Source organism: Bos mutus, chromosome 13 (assembly GCF_027580195.1).
Source record: "Bos mutus isolate GX-2022 chromosome 13, NWIPB_WYAK_1.1, whole genome shotgun sequence".
In the NCBI taxonomy this organism is placed as follows: domain Eukaryota; kingdom Metazoa; phylum Chordata; class Mammalia; order Artiodactyla; family Bovidae; genus Bos; species Bos mutus.
In genome coordinates, this window is record NC_091629.1 from 41,720,300 (window position 1) to 41,740,227 (window position 19,928).

The 19,928-nt window shown below is 43.5% G+C and overlaps 1 protein-coding gene across 1 annotated transcript in view; it reads right to left on the minus strand.

Moving 5' to 3' along the window:
• ZNF831 (zinc finger protein 831) overlaps nt 1–12,548 on the minus strand; it is a 92,644-nt gene extending 80,096 nt beyond the window's left edge. The window contains exon 1 of the mRNA XM_070381475.1: nt 12,231–12,548. The gene's annotated coding sequence lies outside the window, so the exon portion shown is untranslated. The remainder of the gene's footprint in view (nt 1–12,230) is intronic.
• Nucleotides 12,549–19,928: the final 7,380 nt, after the last annotated feature.

Below are 19,928 nucleotides of genomic sequence, written 5' to 3' on the forward strand. Positions count from 1 at the left end.
ACCCAGGGATTGAACCTGTGTCTCTTACAGCTCCTGCATTTCAGGTGGATTCTTTACCATTGAGCCACCAAGGAAGCCCATTTATAAATCTAAACCACTCTTTTAAAATTATCTATTAATTTTTAAAATTAAAAATCAAAGCAATTAAGTTTTTAAAGACATGTGAAAAGACATTTATTGTCACTGGCCAAGATGTATGAGGCATAGGTCATCATGCCACGTCTGCTATCAGTTAAAACAAAAACAACCAACAAATAAATGCTTATAATAACTGGAGGTGAAAACAAAGGAGGACTATACCATTACCCAAAAGAGAACCAGCATGTTCACCACCACTCAGTAGCAATAAGGCCATTCATACCCATGGGGTCAGTGGAAGCCATGTGAGGAGCCAAAACATGGCATCCAATTTTCCAGGGAGACACCCATGATAACTGAGTGGGGAGCCAGAATGACCACCCCATGAAGCAGTAATGAGGAGCTCATCCTTGGGGTCAACAGAAACCAAGTGGGCAATCTGTACTTCTCTCCATTTTCTCCCCCTTCTGAGCATCATCAAACTGCTGCTGCTGCTAAGTCGCTTCAGTTGTGTCTGACTCTGTGCGACCCCAAAGACGGCAGCCCACCAGGCTCCTCTGTTCCTGGGATTCTCTAGGCAAGAACACTGGAGTGGGTTGCCATTTCCTTCTCCAGAGCAGCATCAAAGGAAGCCAGTAAAAACAGAAGGACTCTCATAATGTAGTACCCAAGTGACTAAATTTCAATCAAAATCACTTTTCATATCAGGGAGATGTCAAACTGAGTAATGAAAGATAATTCATAAATGCCAAAACCAAGATGCAAGAGGTGTTGGAATTATCTGACAAAGATTTTAGAGGGCCCATCATGAAAAAATGTCTCCATGAATACTTACAAATAGCATTGAAACAAATAAAAACAGTCTCAGGAAGGAAATCAAAAGTAAAAGGACAACCAAATGGACATTTTAGAACTGAAAAATACTATAACCCCAAATTTTAAAATTCAGTGGGTGCGCTCAACAACAGAACAGAAGGGAGGGAAAAAAAGAAGCTGTGAACTTGAAGATAGAACGATAGAGGTTTCCCAGTCTGAACAACAGAGAGAAAATAGGCTGAAAAATAAAAAATGAACAGAGCCTCAGGGACCTATCAGATTAACAAAAGCTATAACGTTCATATCATCTGAGTTCTGGAAGGAGACGAGAAAGAGGACTGGGAGAAAAACAATACTCATCGAAATACGGCTGAAAACTTCAGTTTTACAAAAGACGTATAAACCCATGGAATCAGGACACTAGTGAATCTCAAACAGGATAAACCAAAGAAATCCTCACCAAAACACATCACAGCCAAACTGCTGAAATCTTAAGATAAAGAAAAATTTCCTCAAAGCTGTAAAAGAGAAATGACAACTTTCCTATGGGGAAAAACAAATCCTAATGCCAGCCCGTCTGGCATTTCAGCCCGTCTGAAACTTAAGGTCAGAAGGAAGTAGCACAACATTTTTCAAGGGCCTAAAGAAAAGAACTGTCAACCACAAATTCTATATCCAGCAAAAAGACCCTTCTAGAAGGAAGGGGAAATGAAGGCATTCTCAAATAAAACACAGAGAATTTATCATCAGCACGAATGGCTAAAGGAAGTTCTCTACATAGAAAGGAAATAATAAAGGGAGGGGGAGTTCCCTAGTGATACAGTGGTAAGGACTCCACACTCTCACTGCCAAGTTCAATACCTGGTCAGGGAACAAAGATCCCACAAGGCATGTGGTGTGGCAAACAAATTTTCAAATAAAATAGCATAAAATAAGAAGTCATCATAAATTAATGGTGTGATCCATTCTTGTAAAAATAATATTACTACTACTAAAACAAGGACACTTGGAACTTCAAGAAGGAGAAAGAACACTGGAAAGAGAAAAAATATAGATAAATTCAATATTTCCATTTGAATTTTCCAAATGATGTCTGAAACAGAAAACACTAATGTATTTAGAAGAAATATTTAAGACAATTATAGGTGGGAGAAGGTAGAGGAGGTAGTTTCTACATTTCACTTCAGCTGGTAAAGCAGTGACATTAATAGACTATGATGAGTTATGAATCTATAACGCGATACTAACAGCAACCACATAATCAATACGAGGATATCCGACAGAGCCTGCCTGAACCACAGGCCACAGATGCCATCTCTCTGCAACCATAGAAGCTCGGGCTGGAGAGGATGTGGCTGCAGCCTTCCTGACAGTGAAACTGGGTACCCATGCAGGCAAAGCACAGCTGTCTGTGGCCAGGGGTCCACACACAGTGTGGCCAGTGGCCAGTCCCTCTGCAAGCCTGACTTCCCTCCACACAGCCCATGAACTCTGACTGCCTCTGTCCCCACTAGCGTCCATATTCCCAATGCACACCCTCATCTCTTTTGTCATTGCCTGCTTCCTACCCACACTCCAGAGGGTTACCTATTATGTGCTCAGCAATTCCAGACCAGCTCCAGTCGGGCTAAACTAGCCAACATCTCTGCTGTTGGGTGACTAAGTCACAACTTCTTCAATGAAGTCTGAACTCCATCCAAAATCTGCCCTTTAGTGGACAATCTCTCACAATCCTAGGGACTATAAACAATGTTCTTAAGTCTTGTGCATACGTGCATGCTAAGTCACTTCAGCTGTGTCTGACTCTTTGCAACCCTGTGGACTGTAGCCCTCCAGGCTCTTCTGTCCATGGGTATCACCAGGCAAGAATACTGGAGTGGGTTGCCATGCCCTCCTCCAGGGCATCTTCCTGACCCAGGGATCAAACCCACCTCTCTTATGTCTCCTGCACTGACAAGGCAGGTTCTTAACCACTAGCACCACCTGGGAAGCCCTCTTATGTCTTATAGTTACTCTTTTATTTTAGTTAATCATCCTTATCCTAAACTTCCCCAGTGTAACCAACTATGTGATGTCTATCTTCTGATTAGATACACATACTACAGAATCAGTACTGGAAGGGGCCCCAAGGGACAGATCCCTAAAGATGGGATCATGCCCTTGAACTTAAGTGTGATGTTAGATCCTTGCCTATGAGAAACGGGATGCTTGCAACCCATGACAAGCAGTGTCATCACAGTTAATCAAGCTATTACCCTTGGTTGCTCATGATAAAGTGCCAATGGGGGCACGTGCCTTGGGAATACCAGCCACACATCAGTGATGATGACAATCAGGAACATGGTATGAGATGGACTTTTCTGACTGCCATTGAGCACTTAGAAAACTATAAACCCAGGTCTATTAACTCCCACCTCAAGTCCTGATCTGAGACTCAGACAGCTTCCACAACAGCCCTGAAAGAATTTATTTCAGGGCTGACATGACAGAAGATCAAACACAAAATTTAATGGTGCAAGTTGTGCATTTAAATGGCAGTTGGATTCACAGTCTCACCAAGTGTCTAGGGTGAAAATTAGGTCAGTAATCAGGTAAGAATGAGATCCTGAAACTTGGAATAAGGCCATCTGACTGGACCTGGAGAAACTGACAATATTGACTCCAAGTCACTCTGAACCTCTCTGACCAGTAGCAGTAGCTTTTCCTCCAAGGTCCAAGAAGACCAGTCTTCCTCAGCTTGAAAACCCCATGGTATGCTCCCTTGAGGCATTAATAGACGCCTCGAATGGGGATGTTCTCTCTTCTCAGAGCCCACCACAGCCCCCCACCCTTTTGTCAGTAACTAGAGCTGCATGTCAGCATGACTCAGGGAGCAGGTACAGGCTAAGTTATTGTTGTTTATTGTTATCTTATTGTTTTTTATTGTATATTATTGTTGTAAGACTTGTCCAACTCTCTGTGACCCCATGGACTGCAGCACACTGGATTCCCTGTCCTTCACTATCTCCCAGAGTTTGCTCAGACTCATGTCCATTGAGCCCATGATGCCTCTGAGCTTTATCCAGGAGGAAATAGCTTATATACCAAAATAGCTGTAGATCCTTGATAACACATATCAGCAGAAACCTGAGAATCCATGTGTGGGAGTGGATCCTAAGAGTGTTATAACAGAAGGGGTACAAAGAACATCAGTGATTGGGCCACGTTCATTGATGGGGTGCTTATTAGAAGTTCTCAACTTAATGTATTCATTGAATGGCTGGCTGTGGTTTTGCAGCTTCCTTGGTTGGTTAACAGAAACCTGGACCCACCACTAGAAATCTAGTGGTGACCTAGATTTCATGAGACTGAGATGCCAGAACTCCTGTGGTCTGATGTGGAGGCAAGAATTCAGCAGCTCAGGTAACTAAGAAGGCTGGCCTGGGTATACCGTGTGCCACGTTCAGACCTACCTACCCACTCCCCAACCACAATTTTCTAGAAGACCCAAAGGCCCTCTCCTCTCTAGGGCATTGCACTCACATCCCTGAAAACCTCTGTGGTTGCTCTCTTTTGAGGTCAGGTATGTCTAGGGGGTGTCAGCCTTGAGATGGGCTCCCCGATTTCACTGGGAATCCCAGGAGAGCAGAGGCCACGCGGGAGCACTTAACTGTCCATGAGAAAGTGGGCGTATTCAGCCAGGGCCGTGGGGAGGGGCCAGGAGTCAGAGTTCCTTGGGTCCTAGAGATCTTCCGTGGTAGCTGACTGACCAGGGCGCCACTAGGGGTAAACTAGGAGGTCAGCCCCTAGGATATGGCTTGGTCTGGATAACAAGAAACTCTATGTGTGGTTGTGTGGTCACTAGTAACCTGACTTGAGTCACCAGAGAGAATCATGCCCCTTCGTCCGCTCTTCAGACCTTAGTCAGTTCACAGAGCCAGAGGCCTCTGATTGAAGGGAAGCCTAAGTGCCCTTCAGAAAGAACCCTGTACTATTACTCTATAGTCAAAGCTATGGTTTTTCCAGTAGTCATGTACAGATGTGAGAGTCAGACCATAAAGAAGGCTGAGCACCGAAAAATGGATGCCTTCGAATTGTGGTGCTGGAGAAGACCCTTGAGAGTCCCTTGGACTGCAAGGAGATCAAACCAGTCAATTCTAAAGGAAATCAACCCTGAATATTCATTGGAAGAACTGATGCTGAAGCTGAAGCTCCCATACTTTGCCCACCTAATGCGAAGAGCCAACTCATTGGAAAAGACCCTGATGTTGGGAAAGGTTCAAAGTAAAAGTAGAAGAGGGTGCCAGGGGATGAGATAGTTAGATAGTATGACCAACTCAGTGGACATGAATTTGAGCAAACTCTGATAGTGAAGGACCCGGAAGCCTAATGTGCTGCAGCGCCTGGGACTGCAAGGAGTTGGACACACTCAGCAACTGAACAACAACAGGAAAATCTCCAAACACTTGGAAACTAAAACACAAACTACTAAATAACCCACAAGTCAAAAAGGAGGTGTCAAGGGAAGCCCAAAACACAGCGAATGAATGAAGCTGGAAATATAACATCTCAGAATTTATGGGACACAGCTAAGGCTGTGCTGAGAGGCCATTTATAGTGTTAAATGCTTATTCAAGAAAAGACAGAATCTCAAATCAATAACCAAGCTCCTACACCCATAACCTAGTAAAGGAAACCCAAAATAAGCAGAAGGAAGGAAATAATGAAGAAAAGGAAACAAAATGACTAAACTACAACAGAAAACTAATCAAGTCAATGAAAAATAAAGCTTGTTCTTTAATAATATCAATAAATTGATCTTTATGAAAATTATTACATATAGAATGGATAAAAACCAGATCCTACTATATAGCACAAAGTACTATATTCAATATCCTGTAATAAACCATAATGGACAATAACTTGAAAATAAATGTATATATGTATAACTGAATCACTTTGCTATACAGCAGAAATTAACACAGCATTGTAAATCAACTATACTTCAATAAAATAAATTTTTAAAAAATTAAATAAATAAATCCTACTTAGAATCTCTACAAAGATTTAGAAAGGAAAAAGGACAGAAGACACAAATTCCTAACATCAGGAATGAAACAGAATATCATGACAGACTTGCAGTATCCAAAGGACAGCACAAGGGTTACCATGAATAACTCCATCCACATGCATGTGATAACGTGAATGAGATGGATCAATTCCTCGAAAGGCACAAGTTAGCAAAAATTCACCAAATATAAAACAGATAATTTGATTAGCATTGTATTTATTAAGCAGACCAAATTTGTAATTTTATTATATTTTAAAATCTTCATTGAATTTATTACAGTATTTCTTCTGTTCTTTGTTTTGGATTTTTGGATGCAAGGCATGTGGGATGTTAGCTCCCCAACCAGGGATCAAACCCACACCCCCTGCATTAGAAGGCAAAGTCTTAACCACTGGACCGCCAGAGAAGTCCCCCAAATTTGTAATTTTAAAACAGCCCAAGGAGAAGTCTTAAGATCCTGATAGTATTGCTGAAGAATTCTACCTAGAATTTACATAAAAATTAATACAAATTCTGTACAACTTCTTTCAGGAAACAAAAGAGGAGGGGGCATTTCCCCATTAATTTCATGAAGCTAGGTATTACCCTGACACCAAAATCAGACAAAGATAGTCCAAAAGCAAAGCAAAACAAAACCTACAGAGCACTATCCCTTCATGAATGTAGATGTAAAATCCTTCATAAAATATCAGCAACTAGATTCTGCAATGTAGAAAGAATTACACACCCCACGACCCAGGGCCCCAGGCCTGCATCTGTGTAATCTATCATATTTACAGAGGAAAGAAGGGGGGAAATCACATGTATATCAATTGCTGGAGAAAAAGCTTTTGACAAGAGTCAGCACCTATTCATGATAAACTTTCTCAGAAAATATAAATAGAGGGAAAGCGTCTCAGCTTGATGAAGTGCATCTAAAGATGTTATCCTTAATGATGGAAAACTGAATACTTCCTCCTAAACATCAGAAACAGGATTATACACAGATCACTCAGCACTTTTATGTAACAGAGATGTAGAAATTCTGGCCAGTGCCACACAGCAAGAAAGACAATAAAAGATACAGAGACAAGAAAGGAGGAAATGAAACTTTCTATATTTGCAGATGACACGATCATCTATGTAGAAAATCCCAAGAAATCAGAAAAAAAGAGAGAGAAAAGGAAAAAAGCTTTCTAGAACTAACAAGTTCAGCAAAGTCATGGTCTACAAGATCAACACCCAAAAATCAATCCCACTTCTGTATACTAGCAATGAACAATCGGAAACCTAAATTTAAAATGCAATGCCATTTACAAGCACTCAAAAAACTGAAACACTTAGATGTAAAATGAACAAAGCATAACCAGGACCTATATGCTGAACACTACAAAACACTGATGAAAAACTCAAAGAAAATCTAAAGAAATAAAGAGATAGATTGTGTTCATGGTTTGGAAGACTAGCCGTAGCAGAGGTGTAAAGATGTCAGATTTCCCCAGAGTGATAGAGAGACTTACTTCAATTCCTATCAAAATCCCCATAAGCTTTTTTTTGTGGGCATAAACAAGATTATTTGAAAATTTATTGAGAAAGGTAGAGGAACTAGGGTAACTCAGTTTTGGAAGAAGGATAATAAAATGGGAGGAATCAGTTTAAATTTTCAATAAATTTTAAAACTTATTACAGCACTACAGTAAAGAAGACAGTGCCATACTGGTAGAGGCACAGACACATAGATCAAATTGAACAGAATTTAAAAACAAAAACAAAAACAGAAATAGACTTGCACAAGTAGGCCCAGCAGATTTTTAACATAAGTTCAAGCAATTTGGTGAGGGGAGGGTGATCTTTGCAATAAACAGTGCTGGAGTAACCGACATCCAGAGATAAAAAATAACCTCAACTACACCTCAGACCTTACTTATATTAACATTAACTCTAAATGTGAACCAAGCTTAAATGGAAACTATAAAACTATAAACTCTAGAATAAAAAAAACAAGAGAAAACTCTTTAGGATCCAGGGCATAGGAAAGAGTTTTCAGACTTGACACCAAGAGCATGAGCCATAGAGGGAAAATGTATAAATTGAATCCCATCAAAATTAAGAATATCTCCTCTCTGAGAACCCCTGCTTTGAAGAGGATATAAAACATCAGCTATAGTCCAGGAGACAGTATTTGTAAGCCATATATTAGACCAGGGAATTAAACCTAGAGAATGAAAACCTAACATAAAAAAAAAATTTAAGTTAAAAAAAATTCAAACTATATGCCAATATACAATAAAAATTAAATTTAAAAAATTCAGCAACCATCCAATCAAAAAGTGAGCAAAAGACATGAAGAAAGACACAGCGCCAAAGATATACAGATGGAAACAAGCACATGAAAAGATGTTCAGCACCACTGGCCATCAGAGAAATGCAAATGAAAACCACAGCGAAATATCACTGCACACCCATCAGGATGCGGAAATGAAAAACAGTGATAACACCTAGTGCAGGCGAGAATGTGGAAATACGACATGAATGGCTGATGTGAATACGAAGTGATAAGGCCATTCTGGACACAACTTCGGCAGCGTCTTGAAAAAAAAAATTAACCTGCCACTACCATTTAACCCAGGGATTACCTTCCTGGCCTTTTATTCCAAAGAAATGGAAACTTAGATCCACACAGGAGACTGTGCACAAATGGTCATGGCAGCTTTATGTGTAAATAGCTGATAATTGAACTCAGCCCTGATGTCCTTCAACAGATGAACATTTAAATTAGCTGTGGTCCAGCCATGTCCTTATTACTCAGCAATCAAAAGGAGTGAACTATTACATGGAACAATACTGATGAATCTCCAGAGCATTATGCTGTGTGAAAAAAGCCACACCCCAAGGCCAGACACTGTAATTTCATTTATACGACATTCTTCTTTTTTTTTCCTATTTTATTCTTATTTTTTCCATTTTAAAATGGATGTGTAGTTGCTGTATAATCTTATATAAATTACAGGTGTATAATACAGTGATTCACAATTTTTAAAGGTTACACTCCATTCCATTATTATAAAGTATTGGTTATAGTCTCCTTGTTGTACTGTATACCCTCATAGCTTATTTTACCGCTGAGAGTTAGCACATCTTAATCTCCTAGATGTGTGTTGCCGCGTCCCCCTTCCCTTTCCTCACTGGTAAACCACTAGTTTGTCCCTATATCTGTGAGTCTGCTTTTCTGTTGTTATATTCACTGGTTTGTTGTATTTTAGATTCCACATGTAAATGATATTATACAGTATTTGTCTTTCTTTGACTTCAGTTAATTTGTCTTTCTCTGACTTCACTTTATGGTTTATGATCATCTCTAAGTCCATCCATGTTACTGCAAATGGCATCATTTCCTTCTTTTATGACTAATATTCCATTGTGTGTATATACCACATTTTCTTTATTTATTCATCTCTTGGTGGACACTTAGGTTGCTTCCATACCTTGGCAATTGTAAAAAAAAAATGCTGCTATGAAAGTTGGGGTACATCAATCTTCTAGAATTAATGTTTTTGTTTCTCTCAATATATACCCAGGAGTAGAATGGCTACCTCTTATGGAAGTTCTTTTTTTTTTTTTCACTTGTATAATAGTCTTGAAATGACAGATTATGGAGCTGGAAAACAGATGAAAGGTTACCAGGAGTTGAGAGGGGGAAGTGGGTGTGGCCACGAGATATCCCTGTGGTGATGAAACAGGCTGTATCTTGACTAAATCAACATGCAGGTTGTGATTTGAAAGATGTTACCATGTAGGGAAACTAGCTAAAAGGTACATGGGATCTCTCTGGATTATTTCTTACAACAGCATGAAATAAAGAAAGTGAAAGTGTTAGTTGCTCAGTTATGTCCAACTCTTTGGAACCCCATGGACTGTAGCCCGCCAGGCTCCCCTGTCCATGGAATTCTCCAGGCAAGAATACTGGAGTGGGTTGCCATTCCCTTCTCCAGGGGATCTTCATGACCCAGGGATCAAACACAGATCTCTTGCAGTGCAGGCAGATTCTTTACTATCTGAGCTGCCAGGGAAGCCCTGCATGGGAACTGCATGGGAACCTACAATTATCTCAAAACAAAAAGCCTAATTTATAAAAATAATAAATAGTAAATAAACAGAAAGAAAGAGCACTGAAACAGGAAGTGACCTTCATAGCATGTGAGCCCATGTTATTTACTGCAGCATCTAGAGACCTAAAACCATATCCCTCGGCCTGGGTGCCATAAGGCTGCCCTTGGAGAAACACTGACTTGGTGCATATCATTTTCCTCTGCATCATTTTCTCTAGGTCAATTCACTTGTCCTCAGGTGCCCTTATATTCAGAGGACATTTTTACATCACTGCCATAAATGGCAAGGCTCCCCCATTATATGAGTGCAAATGATTATAATGATAATATGATATCAGTGAAGACCCTCAGAGACTTCTCACTTCATTGCAAGTCAGAGCAGAGGAAAGGCTACCCTGACAGACTCTGTAGAGATTCCTGACTGTGACCATTCAGAGAAACTTGGTCATCTTTGCTCAGCCACACCCAGAAGGACAGAACTCCCAGACCTCGAAGACCATACCTGTCTTTGACCCTTTACTCAGCTCCCTTCAAGCTCTATGATTTTGTAAACTATTTTTTAAAGCACTGTAGGGCATCACTGGCTTCCCCAGTGGCTGAGCAGTAAAGAATTCATGTGCCAGTGTGGGAGACTCAGGTTCAATCCCTGGGTCAGGAAAATCCCCTAGAGGAGGAAATGGCAACCCACTCCAGTATTCTTGCCTGGAGGATTCCATGGACAGAGGAGCCTGGCAGATACAGTCCATGGGGTCACAAAGGGTCAGACATGACGGAGCACACATGCATGCACATACAAGGCATCATTGGCCATGCCACACGGCCTGTGGGATCTTAGTTCCCCAACCAGGGATTGAACCTGGGCCACTGCCGTGAAAGTGACGAGTCCGAGCCACTGGTCCGCCAGGGAATTCCCAACCTCTTATGGCTTTGAAAAAGTTGCCTCGACTCTCCTTGCCATGTTTTCCTTCTCTGAAGGTCAGGGCTTATGCCCACTTGTTCAGAGGATCGGACAACTGGCAGATGTGTATGGTGGTGAGCACTCTGCACTGGGTGTTTTTCTCTGTGTTAATTTGACACAGACCTCCCCACCCCCTTCTACAGTCTTGGTTCTCTGCATACACGCTTGTGGTTTCTGCCACGAGAAGGGCCTCTGGCTGGTACCCACTTGGCTCTCCTGGTGGCCTCATTTCCCCTTGGCAACTAGGCAGTGATTATTTACGTTTTGGGGGGTTCCCCCTCCCCTGTCTTTCTGGTCAAAGTAAAACCGAGGGAGCAAACCTTCATCTCTTGGCTTCTCTGAATCTTCCCACAGTCCCCAAGCCTGTGCAGAACCCAAACGCTTGCTCTGATGGGTATCAGTCTTGTGATCCTAAAAGCTTGCCCTTAGTTGGGTACCAGAATTAGTTAAAAGGCACATTATTTTAAATTGGCCCTGACGTCGATTCTGCTTTTCCCAGTCTCCCGATGTTATCGTTTTTCTAAGTTGCATCCTGTCTCCCCTTGCATTCCGGCAGATAACATCTTGGCTCTCGTTCTTACAGGAAGATTTGCGACGGGAGCAGAGAGGCATGCCACCTCTCAGGACATGGGCTCCAGGGCTTATCTGACAGACCCTCCAGCTCTTAGCTATTTTGGACGCTGGGAACCCAAATATATGTATAAATACATGGTCCCAGGTCCAGGGTCCCTTGTAAATCTCACTGAAAAATGCTCCCCTTGGGTGGTTGCTCAGTAGAGCTGCTATAAATAGTATGACTCTCAAATACCTTGATATTTAGATTATACTGTATGTTTTTTTTTCTGACTCTTGGGCTAATAGAACTAATGTTCCTAACCAATTCACACCTTCAGTTTAATTAGATCCATCAAAAAAAAAAAAAAAAAAGAACTGCTTACCAAGCAACAGCAACAAATTTCCTTATAGGTTTTTCTATGTTCAGGAGAACACGGATTGCAGACTCGGTTTCTGACAGCCATTATGATTTGCAGTAAATATTTTGACAAAAAGAACAGTGATGGTAAGCACACAGGACAATTACTGAACTGGGTCAAGCCCAGTTTTATGCAGCATTTTCTTTTTAACTGTATGCTTGAAGATAAATACATCATTAAGAGTACAGGGTGAGGAAAAAAAAAGAGTTTGTTTTTTAAAAAACTAGCATTATCTATAGGCTTACCTCGTGAAGTATGTTACATACCTTGATGGAGAGAGAGGTACCTGCGGCCAGTGGTGCTCCAACTCAAACACGAATGACCTGGCCTGAAGCTGGGGAGACATCCGTGGCCCCAGAAAAGAACTCAGAGCAGAGAGGCGCTGGCCCAGCCTGCCTCCTACCCTCTTTGCTGAAATGGTGCCCACTCTACAGGCAGCATCTCCGAGGGCAGAGGCACCCTCTTTGTGTATTAGAAAATAAAGTAAAAGAGGATGACCTCCTGTGGCTTGGCCTTTGAGTCAACACTGGGCTTAACTGAGAAAAGCACCATTTTGAACAACCTGGAGGAGACACATGCAGAGATGAAACTTGGTCTGGCTCAGAAATAGGAAGTCAATTCTTTTCTATACATCACTTAATGTCACAGTAACAACCTTTAAAAAACAGGAAGAGAGAGATGCAGAGAGGGAGAGAAAAAAAATACAGCCTCTGCTGAGGCCTTCAGTAATTGTGACTATTGATCTAACAGCGCATCTACCGAGCCTGCTGCTGGGAAATGGAGGTGTGGCACCCAGCATATCAGAGACGTGTTTGTCCTGTGAAGGCTGGTAAGAAGTAGAGCCAGCGTCGTTGTCTTCCTGGAGGTGGGGTTGGAAGAAGCGTCCAAGAACCTCCCCACATAATACTGCAGGTTCTCAGGGCCCAGGTAGGGTATTTCCACTGCAAGTGAAGAAGGCCTGACAAGGATCTCTGTGATGCTGTCTTTATTTAAAGTACTGGTACTTTGCTCAATTTGGAATCACTTGCATTAATTTTTTAATTTTTTTAATTTACTTTTTAAATTGGAGGATAATTGCTTTACAATATTGTGTTGGTTTCTGCTGTACCATTAATTTTTATTTTCAATACATCGCATGAAAACATTATCTTGATGACTTCAGTTTGGGGCACCCCTAAATTCTGCATCCATGGTGGAGTTTTCTCTGACTCCCCACTCTAGTCCTTGCCCTGCTCTCTCTTACTTTGTAAGGAGAAAACACAGGAGTGATGGAGCATTGAAAAATATAATAAATACAATCCATAAATATGTAAGAATACAGTATGTACAAGTTCAGTACATAAATAATAATTATTCTCAGTGGTGGAAGTTGAGAGGCAAAATGAATCTCTAAGTCACATAGAAAACAAACTTATGGTTACTAAAGGGGAATGGGTGGGGAGGGATAAATTAGAAGTTTGGAATTAACAGATACACACCACTATATATGGGTTTCCCACATGGCTCAGTAGTAAAGAATTCTCCTGCCAATGCAGGAGCCACAGGAGACAGGTTTGATCCCTGTGTGGAGAAGATCCCCTGGAGGAGGAAATGGCAATCCAATCCAGTAGTCTTGCCGGGAAAATCCCATGAACAGAGGAACCTGGCGGGTTACAGTCCATGGGGTCTAAAAGAGTCAGATGTGACTCAGAGACTGAGCACGCATGCACCGCTATATAGAAAATAAATAACAAGGACCTATAGCACAGGGAACTGAAGATATTAAAGATATTCAGTATCTTTAATAATCAAAAATGGAAAAGAACTTTAAAAAGAATACATATATACATGTACATATATGTAAAGTTAAATCACTTTGCTGTGTACCTGAAACACAACATTATAAATCAACTTCAATTTTTTTTAATTGCAGCTATTGGTATGGTTAAAAAAAAAACAAAAAAGAGTCTCAGGGCTTCCCTGGTGGTCCAGTGATTAAGACTCTCTGCATGTCAACCTCCAGCTGGTCATGTATCTAAGCCTCACACTGAGCTAGATTGGGCTTGGGGAGGAATTTTACTTGGGTGAGTGAGCTGGTCTTTGGAAGAACCACATCCTGAAGATTCATATGGATTCCACTCCCTATACCTCTAGCATCAACGCTCAGGCACCTCCCCAGCTATGTGAGCCACCAGGTGTGCAAGTGGTCACAGGTAGTATGCAGGTAAAACTGGGAAAGCCGGAAGCAATGTCTCAGTGGTGTAGCATGAGCACAGCTCCAATGTCCCTTCCCCTCCCCAGGACCCTCCAGCATCCCAGATCCCAGCACTGCCACCAGCATCCAATCCAATTTATTGGTATTAACAGTTTTCCCATTGTTAAATATCAGAGAACCACCCCCTGACCATGACACAGAAATAAAGCATCACGGAAGCCCAGGGAAAGACAGTTTGGGGAACTTCCTGGATAAAATAGATGAGCTGGGTGTTGCAGGATGCTAAAGAATTTTCTGGGCAGGTGTAGCAGCAAGAGGCAAGCTGGGGAGGCTTGGAAATGCACGAAGGTCAAAGGTTTGTGAGTGTCTGGCTGTCCCCGACAGGGAGAGGGAGGGCCATGGGACAGCTGTGGATGCAAGGAAGAGAGAGGAGACTGGAAGAGCTGAAGAGCTGGGCCTGCCCCTGGAGTAAGGCAAAACTCCCAGAAGTAGAGAGCCATGGGGGAGGATGCAGAAAGGACTGAGAAGGCGGTAGGTAGACAGTCCCCCATAACCAAGGAAGCCCTCGGAAAAGAATCTGTCTCTACATCCGGAAAGGGCTTTGATTTTCTCTTTCCTCCTAAGTTACAGTGTGAATACACTTCATGAAGATAGCTTAATGGGAAAGTTTCCCTGTACAAAAGTAACTTAAAAAATCATGACTTTGGAGTTAATTGAAAATAAACATATCAATGGATGATTAGATTAAAAATCTCACATATCTATGCCATGGAGACATGAGGCAACAGAAGAATGAAATCCTGACCCTGGAACAATGTCAGTGGACCCCCAACTACACTGAATGGAACCACAGCTATGCTGAGTGGACCCCAGAACTATGCTGAGTGGATCCAGAGCTATGCTGAGTGGACCCCTAACTATGCTGAGTGGACCCCAGAGCTACTCTGACTGGACCCCAGAACTATGCTGAGTGGACCCCAGAACTACGCTGAGTGGACCCCAGAACTACGCTGAGTGGACCCAGAGCTACGCTGAGTGGACCCCAGAACTACGCTGAGTGGACCCCAGAACTATGCTGAGTGGACCCAGAGCTATGCTGAGTGGACCCCTAACTATGCTGAGTGGACCCCAGAACTACGCTGAGTGGACCCCAGAACTATGCTGAGTGGACCCAGAGCTATGCTGAGTGGACCCCTAACTATGCTGAGTGGACCCAGAGCTACACTGAGTGGACCCCAGAGCTATGCTGAGCGGCAGAAACCAGACGCCAAAGACGACATGTCGTCTGGTTCCATGTATATGAAATGTCCAGAAAAGGCAAATCTGCAGAGACAGACAGTAGAGTTATAGCTCCTTAGGGCTGGGGCTAGGGAAGGGAGTGACGGCTGCTACGTGCAGAAGTTATTTGGGATAGGGGGGTGGAATGTTCTGGAATTCAATCATAGAGATAAGTGCACAATTTTGTGAATACACTAAAAACCACTAAATCATAGACTTTAGAACGGAAACATTATGGTATGTGAATTATATCTCAAGATAATAAACAATCCCTCCCCTTCCAATTTTTCTAAGTACTGTCACATAATTCATCTGTCCAGATTGGGAACCAGATAACTAACCCAGTAAGCATGTGACAACAGTCACCAAAGAAAAAGAAAAATCATTTCCGAATTATTGTGAACTTGCTTTCTTGGGCCTTTTTTTTTTTTTTTCCTCCCTCAAGGAAACAAACAAAAAAGATATATCACTCCCTTGCCAAGAGTAAGGCTCGTTTGGCAAAATTGCAGTCTGTCATGACAGTTCTCTAAAGAACAGCTCTCAGGTGCAGCTAAAAGACAGCAAAACCAGGACAGGACGCAGATGTCCTGCAGGTCCAGGAAGACTGGATGGGAAGAGGAACTTACACGAGGAGCAATGCTGCATGGCCCCTGTGCCCCTTTGACACACGTTCCCTTCCAGAAGTGGGGACGGGGGGAGTCTAATGACCCCGTGCCTCTGGGGTTCAATGAATTTCTGTCCAGAAGTGGGGCCAGGGGGAGCCTAATCACCCCCTGCCTTTGGGATTCAGTGCCCAGAATCTTCCCTGGCCCCCAGAGATGCAGCCACATGGCACAAATCCCCAGGGTGGCTGCACCTGGCCCCCTTCTTGCAGCTCTGAGAGCAGCTCTCCCCCAAGACTCAGCAGAAGGATGAGTCTGTGCAGGAAATCTGGGGCCCAGGGACCTGGCTCAGCCTCACCAGCAAGCAGGGCGCTAAGAAGATCTCGAGGCTTCGGATGAGTCAAATCTGAAGTGACTGCAAGACGCCTCCAGATGTGGTCCTCTCTCCACATCCTGCTGCCAGCCCTTCTCTCCCCTACCTCCAGGGGCCTCTGCAAAGCCTTGAACTGGGTCCAGGGCAGATCATAGTCCCCAGGGCATGTGTTAAACGAAAGGAAATGAGTGGATGTGTCTGTTTGTCGTTTGCTTGTTTTCACTGTTGTGCAGCAGCAGGACAACTTGTGAAGAGACTATGCAAGACCAGTCAGGACAGACAGCCACCCTTCTCCTTCGACTCTCCTGAGATGGGCCCTCACATTTCTTGTCCCTCTCAGGTTGTCTTCCCCGGGTGTCCTAAGTAATTGTTTGGGCTTCCCTCTTTGTCACCTGATGGCCTGCACAGGATCAGCCCGAGGACACTATCTACCCAGAGACAAACCCCATCAGATTTCTCCAGCCTTGAGCCAAACCCAGACCTTGCATGGGGGCCCGTAGAGACCTACCAGCCAGGTGGGACCTGCCGGGATGGAAAAACCTCCAAGTCTCCAAGCTTATCAACTGCAGAGTGTTCACAGCGGGCTTCAAGCGGGAGGCAGGGGCACACACACGCGCTCTTGGGAACATGCAATCGGGTTTTCATTTAAGCCTCTTTCCTCTCTGGATTCCATTTCCCTTAACATTCTCCTTGTCAAAAGAGGTTTGTAACCACAGTCCCCGTGTAGTGAGAAATGAGGTTCACCTGTAGAGCTCCTCTTAAGGGGAGCCCTCCACAGGGCTGGGACGCGTCCCCATGGCCGTTGTTCTCATTTCTGTGCAGATGGAAAAGTGCACTCCCCTGAAGAGCAGTTGCAGGAGTGGTCGTGTAATTAACTGCCTGAGTGTCCTCTGGGCCACTTCAACCATGTTTTTATTTAAAACATGCCGCATCCAGCCGGTTTTTGATTATCCATGATAATGGAGGTCAAGGGTCAGCAGAATAATTGAGATGGAAACTTTATTCCCACCAGAGGGTCTCCCGCTCCCCCACCTCCACCTCCACCTCCTGCCTTCCTCCTGCTGAGGAAGGAGGCGCTGTTGGATCGTGGAAGAGCTGCTGGCCTGGAGGCTCCCTTGGGCCAGTTCCACAGTCAGGATTCTACAACCAGATTTCTGGGGGACTGTACACCATGCCCTCCCTTTCAGTTGGGGGGAGGGCGGTGGTGATGAAAAGGAGCCAGACCACTGCATGCCGGATCCTCATGCCCAAGCTGAGCGTCATTTTCATTTATACTTCTAACATATTTCTTCAAACTGACATGTTTTTTTGTCATTTAATTGTTTACAAACTGTAATCACAGTTGATGTGGTCATGATATACTTCTGTAATATCCATTAAAATAATTCCCTAGGTAGTCACTTTTTAAAAAGATATGTCAGAAGACACCACTTGACCCTCGTCTGGATCCTAGAATAGAAAGCCAGCATCCAGGGAAGACTGAAAGTCTAGATAACATCTGGAATTCAGTTACAGTCGTGCGTCAACATACTACATCTCTGTCATTGTGCAGCCCTGTGTGCATGTCAGATGCTCACAGCGGGACAAAGGGCTAACTTTGCAACTTTCCTGTAAATGGAACATGACTCCAAGATATAAAGTTTATCTTCAAATGTTTAACAGAGATGCAGATGACTTGCAGACACACCTTCTCCTGAAGAGGCTGGGACGAACTGTGAGAGAAACATTGAGATGCATACATGACCACGTGTAAACCAGAGCCAGTGGGAAGCTGCTGTCAGCACAGGGGGCTCAGCGCAGGGCTCTGTGAGGACCTACAGGGGTGGGGTGCGAGGGGAGGGGCATAGGGGAGGGAAGCCCAAGAAGGAGGGGATACATCTGTACATGTATATAGTATAGACACAAATGTATATATGTATAGCTGATTCAGGGCTTCCAATGTGGCGCTTGTGGTAAGGAACCCTTCTGCCAATGCAGGAGACAGAGACGTAAGAAACACAGGTTCAATCCCTGGATGAGGAAGATCCCCTGGAGAAGGGAATGGCAACCCATTCCAATTTTCTTGCTTGGAGAATCCCATGGACAGAGGAGCCTGGCAGACTACAGTCCATGGGGTCACAAAGAGTCGGACACGACTGAAGTAACTTAGCATGCAAGCACATAGCTGATTCACATTGTTGTTCAGCAGAAACCAACACGACATTGGGAAGTAATTATCCTCCAATTAAAAAAATAATAATAGTGTTTAATGGTTCCACCTAAATTTACAGAAGTTAAGAAATTAAAAAAAAAATACAGTACCCCAGGTCTAGATACCAATCTTGGGAAATGTCACGTCAGACAATGTGCCAGCCCTTTAGACTCTTCTGATATCGGGAATGGGCTGGGTTTGGGTTGGTTTCTCTGGTCCAGACCCATTCAGGGGAGGGTTGAACGAGGAAGCAGGAAGACGCCCCTGGCTGTGGTTCGGTGGGCGGGGGGCACAGGTTCATCAGGACAATGTCATTCTGACTCTCAAGACAGTTTCCCCAAAACTGTCCTCCTCCACCCCTGGTCAGCAAACAAATGCCCCCTCCCTTTTCCGGAACAGCTCCCATCACTCCAGCTTCCCGGCTCACATCAGGCTATGATCGTACTACATCCGGGGAAAGATTCAGAGCCTCCGGGGCCCATTACTGCCTTGTTGTTGATGCTCCTGCCGTAATTGCCTGAGCAGTTCATTTTCCTAGACGGTCACCCTGACTCTGCTTTCCCAGAGCTAGAGAGAACAGAAGTGCCTGAGTGACAGACCAAAAGCCAGGCGAAGGCAATTGCATTTCGTTCCCTACCCATAGTACCCCTATTTAGGAAGGCATGCTGGAGCTCTTGAGCACTTGGCTGATCTGATTTTTAATCATCAAGTGTAAAAATGAAATCATTCCCAGCATCTGAAGTGATTTTTGTCAGTGTCACCCACTGTTTCTGTAGATTAATTTTTAGACCAGAAAGAAAAAGCCCCACGTTTCAGCAATAAAAAGAAAAACTGGTTCCCCTCTTCCACCCCCTGTCAAAAGTTTCTTATGTAATGAGTTTGTTTTCTTGTTCTTTTTTTTTTAAGAGGAAGAGTTCACTGATCCAGATGGGGAACAAAATGGTGGGGCTAAGACCCCCACCCCACCCACCCCTTGGGAGATGGATTAATCAGTGTCTTCCAGATGTATTTACAAAAATGATATGTTTAAACATCTCAATAAACAGATTAAAACCAAGATTTGTATATCAGCCTCTGCCAGCTACTTCTCCAAGCCAAGTATCCCTTTGTCCTCATGAAACCGAATGATGACTGTTCCTCAAGTCCAAGTCCTGGCCTAGGAGACCCCAGGGATTTTGTTCTCTCGGTGGCCTCTGAGCTCGTGCTCTGGCTTTCTTTCCCACCATCCCATCCTCCGGGTGTGTCCCTTCCGTGTTGTTATTGTTCAGTCACTAAGTTGTGTCCAGCTCTTTGCGATACCATGGACTGCAGCACACCCAGTTTCCT